This window comes from Danio aesculapii, chromosome 22, assembly GCF_903798145.1.
Source record: "Danio aesculapii chromosome 22, fDanAes4.1, whole genome shotgun sequence".
In the NCBI taxonomy this organism is placed as follows: domain Eukaryota; kingdom Metazoa; phylum Chordata; class Actinopteri; order Cypriniformes; family Danionidae; genus Danio; species Danio aesculapii.
This window is the reverse complement of record NC_079456.1, coordinates 24,290,133-24,307,321: the sequence shown is the minus strand read 5'-3', so window position 1 is coordinate 24,307,321 and position 17,189 is coordinate 24,290,133. Positions and strand designations below refer to the sequence as shown.

Below are 17,189 nucleotides of genomic sequence, written 5' to 3'. Positions count from 1 at the left end.
CAAAGCTTTTATAGTGATTTCTTGCTGACAAAGTATTCATTTTCAAATTAATTATTGATATTTTTTAAGCAAGTGTGAAACTGCACACAGGTTAAGACTTGGTTATTTAAACATAAATATTTGCAGAGGTTAGGTTAACCTGGCCTGTCATAATGTCATTCATTTGGCCAATGTACAATTAATTGTCTCTTAGAATAAAAAGTTTATTTATTTTGCATCTATAAAATAACACTGAAACATTTCATGTTTTATACATAGAAAATAAATGTATGTAAAGTACATAAATTACTGTAAACCTTAATTTTATTGTAAAAGGTTAAACATATAGTGTTCTTTGTTAATAGCCCTTCCTTGAAGGCAACTCAGTTTTGGGTTAGGTTACTCTGTTCCTTAATCAAAAAGTCTAAAAATCCATATTAGCTTGTTTATTTTATATTAAAACTGATTCAATGACATTGAATGAACTTTGGAACTACAAAAGATAACTGATTTATATTAAAAGGACAGTTAAATTTACTCACCCTGGTTCCAGACCTTTATAAGTTTCTTCATGCCGTTGAACAAAGTATTTTGAATAAAGCTGTAAACATGTAACTATTGACTTCTGTAGTAGTAAAAAAAAATTATGAAGTCAATAGTTACAGGTTTTCAGCTGTCTTCAAAAAATATTGTAGAAGAAATGAATACATAAGGTAAAAAAGTAAAGGGTAAGTAAATAATGACAGCATTTTTATTTTTAGGTGAACTACCCCTTTAAATGCGTAAAGACATTGGTGCATTCAACAAAGGAACACCACAAAGTATGGCACCTCACATTAATGACCTATGTTGACAGAAAATTCAAAGTTTAAATAAATCATTAGACTTTTAGAAATGTATCGCTGTAACACCACGCCAGCAGAGGGAGCCCTCACTCAACTCCACTTCCTCTGCACTCACTTCCTGTTTGGAGCATATTTCAGTGAGGACTCAGACACTGATACTTTGCGAAGTATTGCCAGTTTTCCTGCTTTACCAAGCGTTGTTCCAAGTGACTTTCCTGACTGCTATCCTTTGTATGACCTGGCCTGTTTATATCATGTACGGTACTTGTTTTTGCCCTTTTGCTCTGTTTTGGACTGATTGTTGTTGCCTTAACCCATTGCCTGCCTTATTACTTACATCTGTTGGATTTCCCTTGTGTTTGATAAAAGATCCGGACTGCTTACCTGTTACCATTTCTATCTGGACTGCTTACCTGTTACTGTTGTTATCGCTGAATGGCGCCATTGGTTAGCGGAAGCAATTCATCTATTTCAAGTCATTACAGACCACAAAAATCTTGAATATATCAAGAGTGCAAAACAGGCAAGCCTGATGGGCCCTTTTCTTTACAAGATTCCAGTTTACAGTAACCCATCGACCTGGCAGTGAACTGCAAAGCTGATGCACTCTCTCGACGTCATGACCTGTCAACAGACAGCAACAACATCGAGCCCATACTCCCTCATACAGTGGTAATTGCCCCAGCTTCTGGAACATTATGGAGGAGATCCAGCATAAACAACAGCATGAACCTCCACCTCCACAGTGTCCTCAGAACAAGCAATATGTACCAGTGAATTTACATCACTGCAATGGGTACTTCCCTCTGTGCTGGTCATCCAGGTATTTCTTGTACACAACACTTAGTCCAGAATTAATTCTGGTGGTCAACCATGAGCAGAGATATCACAAATTATGTCAAGTCTGCACCCAGTCAAAAACACCCTCATTACTTCTCAAACCTCTGCCCATCCCACAGCGACCTTGGTCTCATTTATCTATTGACTTCATCACAGATTATTATTATTCCCCCTAACAAGTCACTGCCATAGAAACTGCTCAAGCCTTGTTTCAAGATGTTTTCAGAGTTTATGGAATCCCTGAGAATATTGTCAGTGATCGTGGCACAAGTCTGGAGGAGAGCTTTCTGTCAACAGCTGAATATCAATGTGATCCTTACATCTGGGTATCATCCCCAAACAAATGGTCAAGGGGAACATCTCAAGCAGGAAATAGGCTGATATCTCAGGACTTACTGTAGTTGGGAACAACATCAATGGTCTGAGTTCTTGCCATGGGCAGAATATCCTCAAAACTCTAACGCACTCCTCCACGGGCCTTCCCCTCTTTCAGTGCATTCTGGGTTTCCAACCTCCATTGTTCCCGTGGTCAGGTGAGTCTTCTGCAGTTACAGCCATCGACGAATAGATCTGGGATAGTGAGAGGGTGCTGGACAGTGCCCATGTTCATCTCCAACGGGCGGTGAGAACACAGGAGTTCCAAGCCTACAGACGTCATCATCCACACCCTTCCTACCAACCAGGACAATGGGTCTGACTCTCTACAAGGGACATCAAGCTACGACTACCCAGCAGGAAGCTCAGTCAAAGGTACGTTGGCCCTTTCAAAATTCTTAAGAGAATAAACGAGGTTACTTACCAGCTAGAGTATCCTGCTAATTACAAAATATCTCCTTCGTTACCTATATCCCTGCTCAAATCAGTCCTCCCAGAGGCTGACTGGGTATGGACCTGAGGAGAGATCATGGGTATCTGCCCAGGACATTCTGGACCCTTCTCTCATAGAGGAGTTTCATCGAACCAGGCTCGACGACCCAGCACCTAGACCATGGGGTGGGGGAGTGGAGGTTCTGTAACGCCACGCCAGCAGAGGGAGCCCTCGCCCGAGTACTGACTCAACTCTGCTCCCTCTGCGCTCACTTCCTGTTTGGAGCATATTTCAGCGAGGACTCAGACACTGATACTTTCCGAAGTATTGCCAGTTTTCCTTACCGAGCGTTGTTCCAAGAGACTTTCCTGACTGCTATCCTGTGTATCACCTGGCCTTTTGCTCTGTTTTGCACTGATTGTTGTTGCCTTGATCCATTGCCTGCCTTATTGCTTACATCTGTTGGATTTCCCTTCTGTTTGATGAAAGATCTGGACTGCTTACCTATTACCAACTCTCAGCCTGTTTTTACATTTATGTCTCTGTGCAAACCCTTTATTAAACTTCTGCAAATGGATTCTAATACTGTCTCAGTCTCCTTGTTACAATCATCAAGTAGAAAAAATGTATTGTAAGACGGGTCTTTCATTTGAAAAGAGCCCCTTAAACCTGAAATCACAAACCAAACCAATTAGGTTCTATTTGCATCTAAATTTTAAAATGGATTTGTCATATCTTACTACTATTTCTACTATCTATTTTTTCTATGTTACTGCCATAGTATGTTAATTGTTATACACATAGCAACAAAAAAAAACTTCCATGCAAAGGATCATGAATGCCTGCCGTGTCCATTGGTTATACTATTCCAAAATTTTTTTATAGCGAAGGTCCCTCCGATGTGGCCTGTTTTGAGTTCCAGAGATCTTCTATCATATTTACATCAGGACTCTGGAATGCCACTACATAATTAAAAGGTGCAGTATGTATGTGTGTTTGAAGGCCATTTTATTCATTCATTCATTTTCTTTTCAGCTTAGTCCCTTTATTAATCTGGGGTCGCCACAGCGGAATGAACTGCCAACTTATCCAGCATTTGCTTTACGCAGCAGATGCCCTTGCAGCTGCAACCCATCACTGGGAAACATCCATACACACTCATTCACACATACACTACGGACAATTTTAGCTTACATAATTCACCTATACCACATGTTTTTGAACTTGTGGGGGAAACCGGAGCACCCGGAGGAAACTCACACGAACACGGGGAGAACATCCAAACTCCACACAGAAATGCCAACTGCCCAGCCAAGGCTTGAACCAGCGACCTTCCTGAACGTGCTACCCACTGCGCCACCATGCAGCCCTGAAGGCCATTTTACATTACATGTATTACCATACTACTGAAAGCAGCAGCAGACAGTTCACCTCAGATCTTGAAAATAAAATAAACCGTTTTAAGTTGAACTGTGGAACTAAACACATATGAGTAATTCAGCATGTACATTTAATAATGTTAACGAGGGTTAACATTAATTAATTAGATTATAAACCTTACCATTTTGTAGGTGCATATTTTGTGCTTCTGAATGGCTGTTTAAATTTATGTAGTGTTTCATCTGGTGCAAACAGCCAAATTGCTTATCACTGTGTATCTCTTCACGAAGCGTGCTGTTAGGACACACGATTACACTGTAACCTGCTCACCTAATGCTTATGTTCGTAATATTTAAATCATTTGCTAACTAATAACCTTATGTGGAACTGAATCTGTCTCATTTCAGAGTCTGCCACTGTCCACCAGAGGTTGTTTTTCAGTCATGTACGCATGCTTTCAGAGCCTTTATGAATGAATGAATGGAATACATGGTTTTCCGCCAAGTCAACCCGGGGTGGTGAAATATAATTGGCTAAACTGGGCAGGTTAAAATTACCAAAACACAGACAGTGTTCTGGCAGGCAAAACACATTTTCAAAGCGGAATATCTGACAGCATTTTTTCTATACTTTAGAAGAGTCAACAACTTATATACAGCACCTTTAAGTGATTTCAGCTTCAAGGCACTTTGAATTTTGATGTGATGGTGCTTATTATCTAGCATTAATGTTGCTGGCTTATTCTTTCCCCACTCCGGGTTCAGTCTTTTTACAGTTTGATGATAAATATAACATTTCTGGACTACATTGGGCTACATTTATGAACTTGACCAGGTTGACAACTTGCTTTAAGGTGCCTGTCTGTAGGTTCAGACTGTTCCATTCTGAAAGGCTCATCCTGGTGCTAAAAGCCCTTCAGAGGGTTTTACTCTCCATAAAGCGGATGAAAAAAAGCAAAGGACCCAAAAATCCTTATTGGACAGAATTTCTCCATTATGCATCACAAGTAAAACATACACAAAGAATATTAGGATTACCACTTCAACACCTTAGGAATCTTTCATTCCAATGTGCCCTTTGAAAGGGTTTATTTGGATAACTTTGAATTGGAACTTTTAATATAGTGTGTTGTAGAAAAAAAAATTCTGGTCTGCAAAATATTCTAAGTAAAAGTTCTCAGAAACTGACAAAGTCTGAGATCTCCGAAGTCTTTAGGCAAAGCAGTTTATTGTTACAGCATCAGTAACAACAGAGACAGGTTGTTCGAGTGTCTACCGAATATAGGCTTGCACACAGTTTAAATACATTTCTGTTTCTTAATACTCCACCCAAATTTACACAATACACACGGGAGGTTAGCTTCTCCACTAATAGGATCTCAAATCTCTCAGGTGTCCACCACCAATAGAATCTCAGGGTCTTTCAGGGGTCTTACCCATGTCCAGTTAAGGTCTTTCCTTCCTGTTTCAAAAGTGATGACTCAGCCAAAAAACAATGCTCAACAATAAATCTTGTTCACTGTCCACTGAGCTGTCAACTGTAAGTTCAGCTGAAGTTCATGGGTACTCATATATTTTAGAAGTCATTACAAATGAGTGTGGGTGTGCCTTATCATGAGTTACAGAACAGAACGCAGGTGTCCTTATGGCCTTGCTTCCATAAATCTACCCTCATTGTGACATTAATGCTGCTCTTCTAATTTATCTTCTCATCTCTGACTGCATTTACACAGGGTGACTTTTTTTATTTACCAAAGCACACATACCTGATCATAATGCCACAGGTATGGGTAATAATACAATAGATAATAACAATACTGAAATCACTCAAATAAGCAAATAAATGAGAAATACATTCATCAGAAATTCATCAAGACACAATGAATTCCCCAACGACTGAAAATGATATTTATCATGTTTGCAATACAGTTATAGGTCATTTAGCATATGCTTTTATCCAGAGCGTCGTACAATTGAGGAGGCATTCTGCAATTCAACATGGAGGCAGTACACACAAGTGCAAATTATACCAATGAACTGTGGTCAAAGAATTACAGTAAGGTTTTTTTTGTTGTTTTCTTTTTAGAGAGAGATAGATACGAGTGTTCTTACAGATGGTTTGTCAAGCCCACTCACCTATGTAAAGCACACATCAAAAATAGTACGGGATATGAAGTGATTGTACTGTAGATTATGCAGTAAATAACTGTAAAATAGCCAGTGTTTTGCTGTAATAAAAGGGAACAGTACTTTACTGTAAACGAGCAGGATTTGTTTGAAATTGTGTAGCGCAAAGAATAAATTACAGTAATTTACTTAATGTACCAATACAATTAGTAACTGTGACAATAAATGGTACATTACTGTTCCATCTATTCTGATGTTGCTATTTATAATCTTAAGGCATAAAACAATGATTTAGGCATCAACATGCATACACAGGATGTCTGTCTTATTCTAAACACAAAATTGTTAGAAAAAAGTTTTCAGAAATGTTGGCCCTTTAAGTGAGCCACGTCAAGGTCAACTTCTACTATGAGTAAGTAAAATGTGTATGTGTACTTGAAAGCTATATTGTTAGTTAGTTAGCCTTACCTCATATAACTTCTTACATTACTTTCATTTAAGTATGTTTATTAATTGAATATTGCATATTGCCATAAAGTATAGATGCTAACAGTGTAATGAGTCTTTCTGGCAACTAAGTAGATTTTATACACATAAAAACCATTCAATTCCAATCTCCTCAGTTAGGTAACCTTCACAGGAATCATCACAGGGAATCACAAAAAGATAATACATATAGCCATCCTTAGGCCATAGGCTGTTGCAAATTATTTTCAGAGCCTCGTTCCATCTATATATATAAAATTATAATTATTTGAAACTTAAAGCTTATTGTGTTCTTTTGCTGTTCAGTTTTTGTATGCATCGTCCGCATAAGCAGCTAGATTTCACTGCAGCACTGTTTTTTTTTTTTTTTTTTTTTAATAGATAGATTTTTTTAATGAATGAATGACTTTATTATTTGTTTTTGGATATGTGATTGCTTTGAAAATCAGCTAATTTTGTTTAATCCCGCCCCTTTTCGTATCGCCATACGACAGTATTTCGCATGCTCAAACTCTAGTGTGGCCGCAGCTTTACCTGTAGATTTCTAACAAGCCTCAATTAGTTTGTTCAAGTGTGTTTAATTAAAGTTAAAGCTTAACTGTGCAGATCTGTGGCCCTCAGTCAAGCTGCGGTCACACTAGGGTTTGAGAATGTGAAATTCTGTCGTTCTGTGCTGCGAAAAGGGACGGGATAAACAAGATGATTAGATATTTACAAAAGCGAGTGATTGTTCCATATTTAAAATTTACAATATGAATGGAAGTCTATGAGAAGAAAAGTCCAGTGTGGCCACAGATTAATGTGCAGGATATTTAAATGTTTGACACCTGTGCTATAAACCTGTGCATGTGTTGTTTATTTATTGAACCTTTTTGCTAGAATTGTATTCATATCTGCTGATTTGTGTAATTTTGTTATACATTTTCTGTTGTATACTTGTTTGCTGCCAAAACAATAAAATACATTTGTCTGAAGAATTTATATGCTTTCTGTTTTTAATAACAGTTAAGAAAACTGATTAATTTTAGTAACACTACAATAACTGCATATGACATACCATTTATGCAGTATAATGCTGTAAATTGTAACACTACAGTCAGGTATAGTATAATAAACTGTCATGTACAGTATAATTAACTAATCAGTTTCCAGTTAGTTACCGCTACTGCTCTATTACAGTAATTTACTGGCAACACTTTGTCAGCTACTCACTGTAATGGTTCGGTTATAGTATTTAACTGTTTTTATTAAACAGTGTTGCCAGTATTCTACTGTACAACGCCTGGTAAGGTCTAACAGTGTGGTGCAAGTGCAGTTAAAGTGTCAGAGAGATGAATGAGTGTGTTTTCTACAGGTGGTTTGCCAAGCCCACTCACCTGTGTGAGGCACACTCAAAATTGCTTAATGTTTTGAGATTGTTGTGTGGTGAGGTGGAGAGGGCCGTAGTTTTTTGCACAGTAGAGTTAAGGTGACCACAGAAGCAATGGGTTTTTAGTTTGAATGAATATATTTCTTTAATATATCTGTTTTTTGTCCTAGCCCACTGGATGGAAACACCTTTTTTTCTTTTTGTTGAATTTTAAATGCATTTAAATAGATTCTCAGTTATTTTCAGTTTGTCTGTTAAGTACATAAAGGCTGACTAAAACAACAGGTAAACAGTCAATTTTGTTAAAATGCTGATGTAGACAAATCAAGGATAAGGACAAAAACACTTTGAGGTTTGAAGTAAGAAATATATTGATAATAATAATGCTCATTTTGTGTTTGTTTTAAAACATTTTAAGTACAAGGTAATCTCTAGATATCAGAGAGACATAATCTGTGCATTTAAAATCAGTTTTTGGTGCTTTTTATGCGATTGCATGTGATTTTTTTAAAGCATTGTCATCACCCATCACAGGAAATATCTGTTCACAATGTAAGTTTACGTCTAATTATTCAGGTGTGTCGATCATTATTATGGATATATAAACAGAACCCATTGCACTGTGTACAGTATCAACTAAATATTTTTCCAGCATCCCACCACCTCCCATTATCCTAAAAAGTCTTTTCAGAAGTACACTAATAGAGGGTTTGAATTTTTAGCTTAAGTTGAGCCCCAAGTCTCCTTTGAAGACAGGAGGGGAGCCTTCTTTGAGGACATTCAATTACCATTATCTATTCATGACTGAATGAGCAGGCAAATTCATGTAAATAATGTCTGTAAACCTTATTGTAAAGTGTACAAAACAACCAAGAGTGAGAAATACTGAATGTTATAGTAAAATGTTGTAACATTAAAGCAGATTCCACAGTTTATATACTTGCAGAGAGGATGTTTACTTTGTTTACATCACAAAAAATATTCAAATAATCATTCATCAAACATTCTTGTGAAAGTGTAGAAAATAAATAATTTCTTATTCATCCTTGATGTATTTCTGGATCCAGGAAAGAATGTCCTCATAAGTATCAATGGAAAAAGTTCCGTCTGGATTGATGGGAACAGCAACGAGGAGAGGAATATCTCTTTTTGACATTGTGATCTAGAAAAACAGTAACACAAAGAGTTAGTTGTATTTTCTCACTATATCTCTGAGTGAGTCATAATCTAGAGGAAAACTGTTTCACCTCTGGAATCCTAGCAATGACGTTAAAGGACTTCTGAGATGGCAAGGCTGCAGTCAGTTCAATCTCATTCTCGCTGTTTGTTGCTCTTTCAAACCTGAATCCTGTGTCGTAAGCTGCCTTAAGGATGTGCTTACACAGCCTAATTGGGAGGTGAATAACAGAGAAGAGCAGATGATCAAATCAGGTACATTTTCTACACTATAGATTTGTTGTTCAGTGCTGATAATCATTACTTTTTGGCATAGGTGGTGACAATTATTGGCAGTCTCTCCCATTCCACTTCTAGACGTGCAGCAGGGAATTCACCCAGGACACCAGCTTCAGCTTTAGCATAGACTGCATACTGTTTGCACTCCGCACCCCAAGAAAACTTGCCCTGAAAAGAACATTTGAGTTCATAACATGGTATTGAAGTTGAGGGGAAAAAAATGACAGTCTTGTTCCAGTTCCATGTTCTCGTCTTACAGTGACTTTGTGCTTGCTCAGCAGAGCACCATCAGCACAGATCTTCCTGTTGTCATTTTCAGCAATGGAGGAAGCTATGAGTTGCACTCTTGCAGTTGGTTTGTCAAAGTAAGCAGCCAGTTGGTAGCCCAGAAGCTTCTGGTCAGCTCTAACAGCACGGGCGATGATAGCAAAAACAGGTGGAATATCATCTCCGAGGAACCTATTCTGAAAGGATAAAACATAAATAAAACATGAAATTGGGCATATTTCATATTTGGATTTGCTTCATGGGCAAAGAGCTGAGACTAACCTGTTTCTGCATTTGCTCAAAGCTAGCTGCAGCACTTCTACTGCTAGTATCCTTAGTGGCACTATGGTGTGCCAAGTACTGCAAGCAAAACATTTTAAGTTTTGAAACAAAAAAATAAGTAATTATAGTTGTAATAAATTTTTTAATGGTTACCCGATCTTTGTGGAATTTCCTGAAAGGCTCCATGATGGTGGCAGTCTGAAAATTCATATAAAAACAAAGAAATTAAATTATGAAATTATTACATATTGGCTACTTAAAAAAACACACAACTGTCAATTTTTTACCTTAGACATACGAGAGCTGGACATGGAGGAGCTTGAGCTTGAACTTGAGCTTGAGCTGCTGCTGTGACTGTTGCGGCTGCTGCTGCTGCTGCTTTCAGAAGAGACAGGTGCATTCTTAGCTTCAGTGTCCAGGATTTCCCTCAGTTTCAACAAGAAAGCCTGTCCTTCAGGAGAATCATCATCAATGATGTTGATTTGCTTAACAAGCCTCTCAGCAGCTCTAGGACCAACTTGAACTTCAAACTCCAGTTTTTCAACTGCAGGACCTTCAGCTACAGCCAGAATGACAAACAATTAATAATTGATTTATTTGAAAAAGTTTTATCAATGTTATAGTCTATCTTCTCACCTCTTGCCACTGCAACACGGGCTGAGTGCTGTCCAATGATGTAGAACAGAGAAGAATTTCTGATAAACGCAGCATTGTGAGAGTGCACCTCCACACATCCCTTAATTTGAATGTATGGGCAGGAATAACAGAGGGTCCTGTCAAATGGAGCAGGAGCTCTCACTGAAGCATCAGGTGACATCTCAGATGACTGAAAAAGTAATCAAATGATATCTCTCCACCATGGAGTTTGAAGCAAACGTCTGAATGTTTCCATATGTCTATTTGTGCATTCAAAGCTTACCAAATCACCAGCATAAGATGCCTGGGAGTTTTGCAGAGACAATTCAGGTACCAGGGGAACAGACCTTTCAGCACTGTGATCTTCAATGTTTCTGACCACGGCAAGAGTCTCAAAGCTGTCAAAGCAGGAACAGTTAATTATGTTTCACAAAACAGTATTCATAACAAAATGTTTACAGAAATGTCATTACCTTGCAGAAGCAATGTGTTCTGGAAGTTCAACAGGCCTTGTAGTTGCCCTTGAGAATGTCTGCTCTTGCTGCCACTTTTCCAGGGGCAATTGTACGGATCTTTCCTCTCGCCATAACAGCAGCTTGGATGAAGGCAGTGTTAACTCCCATCACAGCAAATGTCTGGAGAGCAACACTGTAATAAAAATAAGAAAGATTGTTTAAAAAATGTTAATGTGTACATTAAATCTCAACTCAGTGGATGTAGCTGCAAAATTGTACCTTGGTCTAGCTTCAGCTTGGAACTGAACATCAGTCTTCTTCAGTTGCTCAAGAGTCATGGACTCCAATTTATCAGGGAGAGCAGGTGTAATGGTGGCCTGAACTTAAATGGTAAACAGAACAACATCAAACCTATAAAGTGACCCTCCTATATCTAAATAAAGGATATAGAAATTTTGAGACAAAAATTTACCATTGACACTTGCAGCAGCAACAGCAGCAGTGTACCAACTGAACTCCATGGGCACTCCAACTGCAGTTGGCAAGATACGACGCACTTCAGCTGCCAGCAGAGGTTTGGCATACTGGAATGCAATTCCTTCCTGCAAAGCTTTAAGAGCCTCCTTCAGCAGTGCACGTGGTTTGGGTCCAGTAACCATCTAAGGATAGTGTTTATTAGAAGCCTAAATCTAATTGTAGGCACCAATAGAATTCAACGAGTTCAAGACTGTCAATATCAAGCATATGGTTACTACACTACAATACCGGTATTGCTTCTTCAATGATGGTTTTGTCAAAGTTGACGTAAGCCACTTCTTGTCCAAATACTTTGACATAGGCTGAAGCAAGGGGTCTATCGGTTGGCAGGGACTTCCAGTTTGTGAGCTTGAAGAGACAGAAGTCATGTATATTTATCCTATTTCATGTTTATTTATTATAAAAGTGTAAAATTATGTGATATGCCAGACATGAACACTTACTGCCTTCAGGGTGCGCTTAATCTTTGTGATACGGTCAACACTTTCATCTGCAGCAGAAGATTTTAGAAGAGCCTCATGGATTCCTCCAGTTCTCACACCAAACTGTTTAAAATGAGCAATTTAGTAGATACATTTTAAGATACAGTTAGATACATTTTAAAACAAATTTAAACTGTAATTCAGATATCTAGAAAAGAATTCTTATATGGCTCACCTCAATAACATCAGCAGCAGCTCCAGCCAAGTAGGTACGTGCTTTAGCTACAACTGTTCTGGGTAGGATGGTAGCGGCATCATTGATCATGTAGGCACTACCAGCAGCCCCAATCATAAGTGGAGCTTCATGGACAAAGAATACATTTGCAGTGTTTTATGTCAGAAGACATTTTTCTTCATTTAAAGAATCATCAGATACTTTTTCTTAACTTTAAGAAATTTGAAAGTCTTACTATGATAATAGTCCATCTGAAATGCTCTGCTGTAACGGTAGTTAAGTCTGTCCAGCTTGCGGTTCATAAGCTTGATGGCAACATTAGCTGCTCCAGCACTGAAAATGAATAATCAGGATTACCTCTAGCTTTTGCTAGTTTTATAACATGCAAAATGAAGCATGAAACTAAAATAAATGAGAAGTGATTTGTTTTTCTTACACAGATGCCATATCAGGAGCAGTGATTCTGGTCAAGGACTTGATGTGGGAATAGGCAAAGCTTGCAACATGCATGTTTGGCTCAGTCCTCAAAGCTCCAGCAAGACTGGAGATGAGAGCCACTGAGGGTTCAGCCTCAAACAGCACAATACAAGCAACCATGCGCACCTCTGGGTGGAGTGCCCTGTCCAACACAAGCTGTAGGGCAATAGGCTGAACCTGAGAGAAGAAACAATGTTGGTTTATTGGAAGTAAACATACATATCAATTACAGAAGGTCATCTCTACAATGCCTGACTGTTACCAGTTTGGGCTCTTTCTTGGCAATGTTCCTCAGGGCCAAGATTGCATCAACCTGGACTCTAATGGGCAGAGCATTAGCTGCCGTTCTCAGTCCAGGTAGGAGCTTCATGATGGGTTTAAGACTTGAAGGATGACCAGCATTGCCCATAACTTTCAGAGCCAAAGTGATTTCAGGCATGTCATTCTTAGCAATGGCCTCTGCGGTAATCTCGTGGATGGGCTGAGGAGTTTGATACACATATATTTAGACTTTTAGAATTTTAAAGAGCAAGTCCATGGTATAAATTATGAGGTGACTAGATGGGTTTACCTTGAGGAGCTCGGCAGGACAAGATGGAACTGCAACACAGTGCTTGGCAATCAGGGAACCATATCCAAGCATGACAACTTCACGCAGTGCTGGTATTGTGGTGAATTTCTCATGCATTGCCAAACTCTGTTCACCAGGATACAAAAATTATTATTTTTGTGCAAGCCCTTTGAATACATTTTGATTAATGTTGAGTTTATTTGAAGGACAGCACTTAGTTAGATATACCCACAGATGTCATTTGGATGGTTTCAAGATCAGCAGTGACCATTTGCAGAGCAATCACAAGAGTCTGAATAAACTCAGGAGTGGTAAATTCACCAGCTAGAAACTTTTCCTTGATGAATTTTATAATGACTGGTGTGCCAACAGCAGGGAGAGCATCCAGAAGCCAGCGCCTAATACATTTAGTGTTTAAAATACATACACAATAAAAACTGAACTACATTTTCATCAAATTTATTGGTCAAAAAATGTACCTGTAAACTGGTTTGTCCTTGAACTGAGCCCAGATAGCCTCAAATTTGTCCAAGGTGGAAAGACGCAAGAGCTGGACAAGCTGAACAAACTTAAGTGGAGCATCATCATGGACCATGTCTTTATTGTTTGCAACCAAGTGCTTCAGCACCTCAACAATCTAGGAAGATTAGGGGAAATGCTCAATTGTCGTTTTTTTTCATGTATCAAATTATTTGACTCAGAAAGGTTTTTATAGAATAAATTATACCTGGGCTGTTGCATCACTGATCTTCATGAGTTGAATAGGGGTCTGAAGAATCTCAGTGGCAAACTCATACTGCAAGGATCCACGGGCCATGTAATCAGCTTTGATTGGAACGACAGGGGTCTTCTCAATCTCAACAAAAGCCAAGGTTTGTCTGAAACAAATCAATATTTCAGAAACTTTGACTTAATTTTTCTAGTTAATGAAATCGGTCTAGAATATTGTTACTTTGCATAATAAATGAGATCTCAATAATCACTCAATCATACTTTGCTTCCATCATTGCAGCACCATGGATCTCATTGAAGGGTGAGAACTGATACACTTCCTCAACTGTTGCCTCAGTGATCAATGCGCCATTGTCAGCTGGTTTCATGATGTAGTTATAAGTTGCCGTTTCAATCAGACTCTTGATTCTCTGTTGAAAGAATGGTAGATTATTTGAGTCTTGAAATGTGTAGTGGATAGATATTTGAATTCTATCAAGTGTTCATTATCCAGTCTTCATTACCTCTGTGCATTCAGCACACCTTTCAGTGTATGCCAAGCCAACATCTTTCATGATTCTCTCCTGGCAGTGGCTCAAATCCTTAGACTTGGTGACAATAATGTGGTTGGTTTTTGGATCCTCATTGATGACATAGTGGGTTCTGCACACTCCCTGAGTTCCAGCCTTCAAGAACAAGTCAAACAATAAGATTGCAGAGCTCAAAATACCTCAGAAATATCCTAAGGCGATTTCCTCACCTCTTGCAGCTCGTAGATGTTCTGGGTCTTCTTGAGGTTGAGCTGAAGGATGTTGAGGATACCTCTGTGCAAGTTCATAACTGTAGGAGAGACTCCAGCTGGGGCAAAAACCTTGCCAACCACACCATTAGCATACTCAAACTTGATGGGAATCTGAAGCTGAGCAGCCAGTGCTGAGGTGAGCTTAGTAGCAGGAACAAATGGGTCCTTGGGCCAAGTGCCAGCATACTCGTAGAGTAGAGGATCCATAAGCTGTAAGGGAATATGTCATTGCTTATAACAGCCAATGCTTATAAACACTTCTTTTTTTATATAAGCTTTTTTTTCAATTTGGAAGACCTACAATTTCCTCAGTTTAGAAAAGTCATTACCTTTATCAGGAAGGTGTTCTCTGTCATGGCACTGAGGAGAACCTTGCTGCTGATTTTAATACCTGCTCTGGCCAGACCTTCTTGAGGAAGACCTCCGAGGAGCAGAGCCTCATACTTGTACACATAGGTCTTATCATGGGCAAACTCAGGAACTGGAATGAGTTTTTCATTTTGTCAGAAACAATTCAATAGATGTACATTTCTATATCCAAATAACCAAATTGCTTTACTTACCAAGGTTCATCTGTTGACTCGCTGAAAGAAACAAAAGAATATCTTTTTAAAATCACTCTAAGTTGGGTTTTAGGAGTGTTTAATGTTGTTTTAAGAGCTTTTAAAAATACATTCGCATGAGAAATATTTTAGGAAAAGAATGGAAACTTTTAAAAAATGGAACTTACCCACGAGGGCTACAGTCAGGGCAAGCACAACAGCTCTCATGGCTGGTGGTTTGTGAAGACCTCTTCAAAGCATCAGACCTTTTATAGTGATTTCTTGCTGACACGAGTGTTACTTTGTAGGTGAATTTTTAACTGATGTGTTAGGTGTGTGTCAGAACCTATGTAATATGTTGTTTGGTTTGTTAGCTGATAACATTGATATCAGTGAGAGGTTAGGTTACCCTGGCCTTCACGTCATCCATTACATGTAGAGCAATATAATTTTATTTTCTTTAAAAGTTGAAATTGACCTAATACATAAATGCAACACTGGCTCATTGGAGATTTCTTCCCAGGGCTACATATTTGAGAACCGTATGCAGTGTACATTTTGACTATTTCAATTAAGTTACTGGGGCACATTTTCTCATATGTGCCTTTTTTGTAAATCCACCAGAGGCAACCATGTACATTTTTGCCAATTTCAATTTTTTTTTTGCAGGTGTCAGTGAGACAAAAGCTGGTTGTCTGGTCATGGATGTATCAGCTTGCTATCGACTGAACCATCCTTTCACCCCCTTCCCTAAACCCAACTAATACCACAATTTCACACTGCTTTTTTGTTTGTTTGATTTATTTTATGGAACCGTCCTCTACATCCCAAGTCTAGCGCTGTATGCTAATGCCATTCCATGTCTTTTAAGATAAGAACAATCTATTGTTTGCAAGAAACATTCAGAAATTAAAATCAGTAATTGCTTTAATGTTGAGGGTCACTGAATGAAAGGGATTTGCAGCCTTGAGGCCTGCACCATTTAGTTTGTTTGAACAACACAGTCTTATTTGCATTGACAGCAATATTTCACTGGAGATGACAGATGACTGTGTTGACAGATTTGGCATAAGGACATTACATTTAGGTTAGGTTACCCAGACCCATGTCATCAAAATTTGTAGGCAGTAATACTGAAAGAACAATGCCACAGTCTTTTGAAATATTTGAAATAATACCTTAAATTCTGTTAAATAATTTTTTAGACTGTAACCATGTTTAATATTATGATTTGCTTTTGGTACTTCTATGTCTCTTGAATGTATTCCACAGTGTATTCTGACCAGAGTAAGTGAGTGTACTGTCAAAAATTCCCACTCTGCTCTCAAATTGTTTTCTAATTGCTTCGTTCAGGGTTTTCTATCTCCTGCTACTGGCTCACTCCAAGATTTTTATTATTAGAAAATTTTGCAGACATTTACTTGAATATGCACTTAAAAAAAAAAAAAACATAAACATAAATCTTGCATTCAAACAATTAGACATTTGAAAAAAAAAATAATAACAAAAAAAAACATGCTTTCCCCCAACCAACCACCCACTAGTGCTATCCAACAATAAAAGTAGGTACTAAAGGCATAGTAAACATATTAATCACAAGTTTGTAAAAAGGAAATAAAAGGGGAACATTTTTTTTCAAATAACAAAACCTTGTCTATTAGGGTATATACTGTAAGTATATAGGGTATATAATAATAAGTATTATAGGGTATATAATATATAGGGTATATATTTTTTCCAGATGTAATGTACCACTTAACTCTGTCAGCCATAATTTAAGAGTTGGAACTTCTTTTTTCTTCCAAAGCAAAAGGATACGTTTTTTGGCAGAGATCAACCCATATGAAACAAACTGTTGTTGCACCCGTGTAAGTCTCAAAAATTCTACGGAGACTCCAAATATAATTAATATAGGATCTGGTTCAATCGGAATGTCTATTGTAACTGAAAAAACTAACTTGTTC

The 17,189-nt window shown here is 38.1% G+C and overlaps 1 pseudogene; it reads right to left on the bottom strand.

Moving 5' to 3' along the window:
• Nucleotides 1-8,869: 8,869 nt before the first annotated feature.
• Nucleotides 8,870-15,486, bottom strand: LOC130215833 (vitellogenin-like; annotated as a pseudogene).
• Nucleotides 15,487-17,189: the final 1,703 nt, after the last annotated feature.